This window comes from Piliocolobus tephrosceles, chromosome 17 (genome assembly GCF_002776525.5).
Source record: "Piliocolobus tephrosceles isolate RC106 chromosome 17, ASM277652v3, whole genome shotgun sequence".
Classification (NCBI taxonomy): domain Eukaryota; kingdom Metazoa; phylum Chordata; class Mammalia; order Primates; family Cercopithecidae; genus Piliocolobus; species Piliocolobus tephrosceles.
This window is the reverse complement of record NC_045450.1, coordinates 22073837-22081533: the sequence shown is the minus strand read 5'-3', so window position 1 is coordinate 22081533 and position 7697 is coordinate 22073837.

The following is a 7697-nucleotide window of genomic DNA, read 5'->3' as shown; positions in this document are numbered from 1 at the left end:
CTCCAGCCTGGGCGACAGAGTGAGACCGGCAAAAAAAAAAAAAAAAAAAAAAAAAAAAAGGCACATTTTTATCTTGATTGCTTTTTTATTTTATTTGTTTGTTTGTTTGTTAAAGACAGAGTCTGGCTCTGTCTCTCGAGTGTAGTGGCACGATCTTGGCTCGCTGCAGCCCTGCCTCCCAGGTTCAAGTGATTCTGCAGCCTCAGCCTCTCAAGTAACTGGAATTACAAGCATGAGCCACCATGCCCAGCTAATTTTTGTATTTTTAGTAGAGACAGGGTTTCACCATGTTGGCCAGGCTGGTTTCGAACTCCTGACCTCAAGTGATCCACCCACCTTGGCCTCCCAAAGTGCTGGGATTACAGGCCTGAGCCACCGCGCCTGACCTCTTTGTATTACTTTTTATTGTTGTTATTTTTTAGGAGTTTTTTTCCCAAATATTTTCAATCCAAGTTTGGTTGAAACCACAGATACAGAACCCCAGATATGGAGGGTGGCTGTATTCAACTTGAAGACTGTTTCAACAATGCCCAACTGTTTTCCAAAGTATTTACATGATTTTACACTTCCACTAGCAATGTATATGCATGCCTTCTATATATTTCTCATCCAAATGCTGGGGATTTGTTGAAGGAAATGAAATACATCACAAAGAAGGTATTTTAGTATAAGGATCAGAGGAATTTCATGGAAACCTAGAGCAAGAAGTTCAGCTAACCAGCCACCTGGCACTCTGGCTCTCTCTTGTTTCCTCTTCTCTTTCTCTCTCTCTCTCTCCCTCTCTCTCCCCCCCTCCCCCCTCCCCTCCCACCCCTCCAACCCCTCCCCCCCACCACCGCCGTCTTTTGGCACAGATCATCTCCCTCTCTGCTTCTCTCTTTCTGGGTATTTCTCTTTTTTCTCTGTAAGTCGGTGTCCTCTAAAAGGCTCCCAGAGTCTGTCTCCTCCGTAACTTGGACTTGCCCTTGACTTTGGGGCTGGGTGCAGTGGTTCATGCCTGTGATCCCAGTACTTTGGGAAGCCAAGGCAGGAGAATCCCTTGAGGCTAGGAGTTTGAGAACAGCCTGGGCGACAGTGAGATCCCATCACTAAAAAAAAAAAAATAGAGTTGCCCTAGACTTTGGGTTCCCCAGTGTCAGCTCTGACCCAGATCCTACAGTATCTTACAACTCCAGGGTTCCCAAACCCTCCTGCCATCAATTCAGATTTTAAAGAGAATAGATCTACTTGGCTTAGCTGGGGTCAAGTGTCCACGCCTGGTCCAATCAGCGGAGTCCAGGAGTTCAAGACCAGCCTGGCCAACATAGCAAAACCCTGTCTCTACTAAAAATACAAAAAATTAGCTGGATGTGGGGGTGCACGCCTGTAATCCCAACTACTCGGGACGCTAATGCACGAGAATCACTTGAACCCAGGAAGCAAAGGTTGCAGTGAGACGAGATTGCACCAATGCACTCCAGCCTGGGTGATAGAGAAAGACTCTGTCTCAAAAACAAGTAAGTAAACAAATGCATACATACATACATACATACATACAACGAAGCATCTAATTCAACTTCAGCCTTAAGAGAAACACAAATTAAAATTACACGGAGGTACCATTTTTAATTTTTGAGAATAGGAAAAACATTCTGAAGTTGGAAAAATACACTGGTGGTGAGACTCTCAGGACCTAGGCACTCCCATTTCAGTTTCTCCCTGTAGAGGGATGTGTTCATTGGTATAAGTCCTGCAGAGGTCATGTGGATACTATCCATTAAAATCCCAAATATATTATATGGACTCCTAGACCCAGCAATCCAACTTCTAAGAATTCACCCTACAGAAACACTTGCATGTTTGTAAAATGACGTGTGCACAGGGTTATTTGATGCAACATTGGTTTTTTACTTAGCAAAAAAAAAAGAAAAAAGAAAACAGAAACCATCCAAGTGCCCATCAGGTTAAATAAAGTACAGTACCATGAAACACAATGAAGCTGTAAGAAAGAGGGAGGGAGCGAGAAGGAAGGAAGGAAGGAAGGAAAGAGGGAGGGAGGGAGGGAAAGAAAGGCAGGAAAGAAGGAAGGGAGAAACCTTCCTACAAACTCATATAGGAAGATGTCCAAGACATATCACATGAAAAAAACTAGTTGTAGAACAATATGCATGATTGTGAATAATATGCTATCTTTTCTGTTAAAAATACAACAGAATGTGGCCAGGTGCGGTGGCTCACACCTGTATTCCCAGCACTTTGGGAGGCCAGGGAAGGTGGATCACTTGAGGTCAGGAGTTCAAGAACAGCCTGGCCAACATAGTGAAACCCCATCTCTACTAAAAATACAAAAATTAGCTGGGCCTGGTGGTGCACGCCTGTAATCCCAGCACTTTGGGAGGCCGAGGCGGGTGGATCACGAGGTCAGGAGATCGAGACCATCCTGGTTAACGTGGTGAAACCCCGTCTCTACTAAAAATAAAAAAAATTAGCCGGGCGAGGTGGCAGGCGCCTGTAGTCCCAGCTACTCGGGAGGCTGAGGCAGGAGAATGGTGTGAACCCGGGAGGTGGAGCTTGCAGTGAGCCGAGATCATGCCACTGCACTCCAGCCTGGGTGACTGAGTGAGACTCCGTCTCAAAAAAAAACCGGAGAATACAAGAAGAGAATCCCAAGAAAGTGCATATCTATATATACATACATATGTGTATATATTTGCATAAATACATCCAGAAGATGCCTAAGAAACTTATTTTGGGATGTGGGAGGGCATGGTGCATTTAGATGAATAGGGAGCAACAGTTAAAGGGTTTACACTTTATATGTTTTCATATGGTTAGGTTTGAAACCATGTGAATGTATTACTTACTTAAAAATTAAATTAGGCAGGGTGCGGTGGCTCATGCCTGTAATCCCAGCACTTTGGGAGGTCGAGGTGGGTGAATCACGAGGTCAGGAGATGGAGACCATCCTGGCCAACATGGGGAAACCCCATCTCTACTAAAAATACAAAAATTTGCTGGGCATAGTGGCGGGTGCCTGTAGTCCCAGCTACTCGGGAGGCTGAGGAGGGAGAATCGCTTGAACCCTGGAGGCAGAGAGGTTGCAATGAGCCGAGATTGCGCCACTGCACTCCAGCCTGGCAACAGAGCGAGACTCTGTCAAAAAAAAAAAATTAATTAATTAAATTTTTAAAAATTATTCCAATGTAAAAGAAAAAAAACTAGCATCCAGGACATAAAGACAAATCTCTATATGCTGGGTGTGGTGATGTGCAATTCATTGTCAATTATGCCTCAATAAAGCATTTTAAGAGTTAATTTTATTTTTTCATTTTTAAATTTCAATTTTGTTTTGTTTTATAATATAACAAATAGGACCAGAATTGTGCATACAACTTATAAATGATTATACATATATGTATATCTATTTGAGGGTGCAGGTTCAAAATTTTCTCACTGAAAGAGGCTTGTAGTCACAAATGCGTGGCAACTACTGGTTAAAGCCAGTTTCAAACCCAAATACAGAAGCTAAGCCCACATGTTTAACTGCTACACTCTACTGCCCCCTGCTGGAAGCAGGTTTTGCATTAGGCCTTTAATTGGCTCCTCTGGGTTAATGGCGCAAATTTAATGAGGAAAGATTTTCCAAAGATCTACTTAGAACCAAACCCTTCTAAACCACACACACACGCACACACACGCACACACACACACACACACATAGCAGGAAGCAGCCCCAGATCTTTCTGCCACACCAGCCTCGAGAGAGAAGAGAGCAACCTTTCAAAGTTGTGAAAGAGAAAAAACAAAAACTAAACTATCAGGCCAGAGTCCAAACTTTCCCTAACACCGTGAATGCCCCCTCAGGAGGCCATGGATGGAAATGGGTCTTCCCTAGAGGCCAAGATTCCCCCTCACCCTTTCTCCAGGTAACTAAGAGACTTAACACCAAGCCTCTGGCCAGGAATGGTGGCTAATGCTTGTAATCCCAGCACTTCGGGAGACCGAGGTGGGAGGATTGCTTGAGTCCAGGAGTTCAAGATCAGCCTGGGCAACATAGCGAGACCCTGCCTCTACCAAAAAATAATACAAAAATTAGCCAAGCCTGATGGTGTGCACCTGTAGTCTCAGCTACTTGGGAGGCTGAAGCGGGAGTATGGTTTGAGCCCAGGAGGTCGAGGCTGGAGTGAGGTGTGATCATCCCACTGCACTCCAGCCTATGGCACAAAGCGAGACCCTGTCTCAAAAAAAAACAAAACAAGGCTGAGCACAGTGGCTCATGCCTGTAATCCCAGCACTTTGGGAGGCCGAGGCGGGCAGATCACCTGAGGTCAAGAGTTCGAGACCAGCCTAGCCAACATGGTGAGACCCGTTTTCTATTAAAAATACAAAAATTAGCAGGGTGTGGTGGCAGGTGCCTGTAATTTCAGCTACTCAGCAGGCTGAGGCAACAGAATCGCCTGAACCCAGTAGGCAGAGTTTGCAGTCAGCTAAGAGTGCAGTGCCACTACACTCCAGCCTTGACAGAACAAGACCCTGTCTCAAAACAAACAAAACAAAAGCCAAACCTCTTGTCAGCCAGAGAGCGAGAGTTGCAAGGAGGAGTTGCCAGAATAGAACTATTCTGGCCGTAGTCCAGAGAGCTACTGTGAGTTCTGACAAAACCCACAGGCAGACCCTTGAGGACTTTACAAATGTCTCTTTAGTTCGTTTTTTTGTTTTGTTTCATTTTCAGACAGAGTCTCATTCTGTCACCCAGGCTGGAGTGCAATGGCACAATCTTGGCTCACTGCAATCTGCCTCCCAAGTTGACACCATTCTCCTAACTCAGCCTCCTAAGTAGCCAGAATTACAGGCGCCCACCACCACGCCTGGCTAATTTTTGTATTTTTGGTAATGACAGGATTTCAACATGTTGGCCAGGCTGGTCTTGAACTCCTGACCTCAGGTGATCTGCCTGCCTCGACCTCGCAAAGTGCTGGGGTTACAGGTGTGAGCCACTGTGCCCAGCCATCTTTATTGTTGTTTCCAAAGACTTCTAAAGTAAGTGAGCTCATTGCTTCAGTTTCAGCCACACTACGACACATGGCCAAGAACTCCCCTCCAATCCAGTTCCCATTTCAAACAACGTTCTATGAGGGGATCCACCCGGACCTGGGATCTGGACTGCAGGATTAGGCAATGCACCCAGGATAATCCCAGAGCATAAGCAGACAATTCCATGATCCGAAATAAGCCACCACCCTGCAAATGTTACCACTATTATCATCAGTTTCCTGCTTCCACTGAGGTCTAAAACTCACAGCAATATCATTCAGTCCTAGGGAAAAGAAAAAAAAACAGAATGTGTGCAAAGGATTTTCTCTGAAACACAATATAGCATGGAGGTTAAAAACTTCGGATTTGAAGTCAGATATGCCAAGGTTCAAAGCCTGGCTCTTTATTTTATTTATTTATCTATTTTTCTTTTTAAACACAGGGTCTCACCATGTTGCCCAGGCTAGTCTCGAACTACTGGGCTCAGGTAATCCTCCCCCCTCAGCCTCCCAAAGTGCTGGGATTACAGATGTGAGCCACCATGCCAGGCCCTGGTATTTTTTTTTTTTTTTTTTTTTTTAATGAGACCAGGTCTGCCTGGTTTTATACCTTATTTTTTTGTTTGTTTGAGACAGAGCCTCGCCCTGTCACCAGGCTGGAGTGCAGAGGTGCTATCTTGGCTTCACTTCAATCTCTGCCTCCCAGGTTCAAGTGATTCTCCTGCCTCAGTCTCCCAAGTAGCTGGGATTACAGGTGCACACCACCACACCCAGCTAATTTTAGTATTTTTAGTAGAGACAGGGTTTCACCATGTTGACCAGGATGGTCTCAATCTCCTGACCTTGTGATTCGCCTGCCTCAGCCTCCCAAAGGCTGGGATTATAGGCATGAGCCACTGCGCCCGGCGCCTGGTTCTATAATTTAGCTTCTAAGTTGTGTGTCTAAGGAAAGTTAACTCTATACTTCTCTGAACCTTTTCTGTGACTCAATTTTGTCATAGATGAAATGGGGATAATAGTAGTAATTGCCTTGTAGGATTGTTGTGAGGCTCTTTGTACAGTGCTTGGCTCATATCAAACACCCTGTATCTTTACTCTTATTGTTGTTATTATTACTGTTACTACTGTTACTGTTTTTGTTTTGTTTTGGGTTTTGGGTTTTTCTTTTTTTGAGATGGTGTCTCGCTTTCTCACCCAGGCTGGAGTGCAAGTGGCACAATCTTGGCTCACTGCAGCCTCCATCTCCTGGATTCAAATGGTTCTCCCTCCTTAGCCTCTCGAGTAGCTGGGATTACAGGCATGCACCACCATGCCCGGCTAATTTTTGTATTTTTAGTAGAGACAGGGTTTCGTCATGTTGGCCAGGCTGGTCTCAAACTCCTGACCTCAAGTGATCCACCCACCTCGGCCTCCCAAAGTGCTGGGATTACAGGCATGAGCCACCGCACCCGGCCTAATTTTTGTATTTTTAATAGAGGTGGGGTTTCGCCATGTTGGCCAGGCTGGTTTCAAACTCCTGACCTCAAGTGATCCACCCACCTCGGCCTCCCAAAGCGCTGGGACTCACAGGCGTGAGTCACCGCACTCCACCAAACCATGGTATTTTAGTTTGATTCCTCTGGAAGCAGAGCCTGAGACAGGGCTTCCGATGCATGGGGTTTATTCATTTATTTCTTCTGGAAGGAAATGTAAGGGAGTAAAAGGGAAACAGGGTAAGTCAGGGAGAGAGATGGAGCAAAGATGTAGTCTCAGGAAAAGTCTAGCCTTGGTCTGATCAGTGAGGGTTTCTAGGGCATAGGCTATAGTGCAGAAAGGTTATTCCTGGAGAACAGGGGCGGGGCTTTTCTGAGGACCACAGGGTTGGGTAACTTCCAGAAGAGGCAGCTCGCATCATCCCAGGGCAGTGTTCTGAGGAAGGGAGACCACTTTGGGCTGTAAATAGCCAACACTCACTGCAGTTGGGAAATGTGGGTGGGATCCCACTGTGTCTACTATGCAAGGCAACTTATTCGACTCTGCAGAGATTCTACTCAACAGGTTTGTTGCTCAGCAAGCTCGAGGCTGAGATGCAAGGTTTTGCTTGTTTTAGTAATTAGGTTTTCTTTTTCTTTTCTTTTGCGGCAAGATCTCTGTCATCCAGGTTGGTGTGCAGTGGTATGATCACAGCTCACTGCAGCCTCGACTGCCCGGGCTCAAGCAATCCTCCCACCTTAGCCTCCCAAGCAGGTGGGACCACAGACATGTAGAACCATGGTTTGATTTTTTGTAGAGTGGAGTTCTCACTGTGTTGCCCAGGCTGGTCTCGAATGCCTGGGCTCAAGCAATCCACCTGCCTCAGCCTCCCAAAGTGCTGGGATTACAGGCATGAGCCACTACACCCAGCCAGGTTTTCTTTTCAGTGTTTGTATGTTTTATTAAGAAAATTAAACAAAACCATTGTTTATGAAATCCATCATATTTTTACCATAAGGGCATAAATCTATGTGTCTGCTTCTTCACTGGTTTTTAACCTTTTATTTGAGTATCACGTATGGTGTACTAATAGACTTTTAACAACTGACTCTCCAAGTGTAGCTCTGACATGCATGTTTGTTGATATTTTTGTTTACATAAACAACTAGGAAGAGAAAAGTGAAATGAAGATTTTTTGGAACTTTACTCATTTTTCAATGATGAAAGGAACAT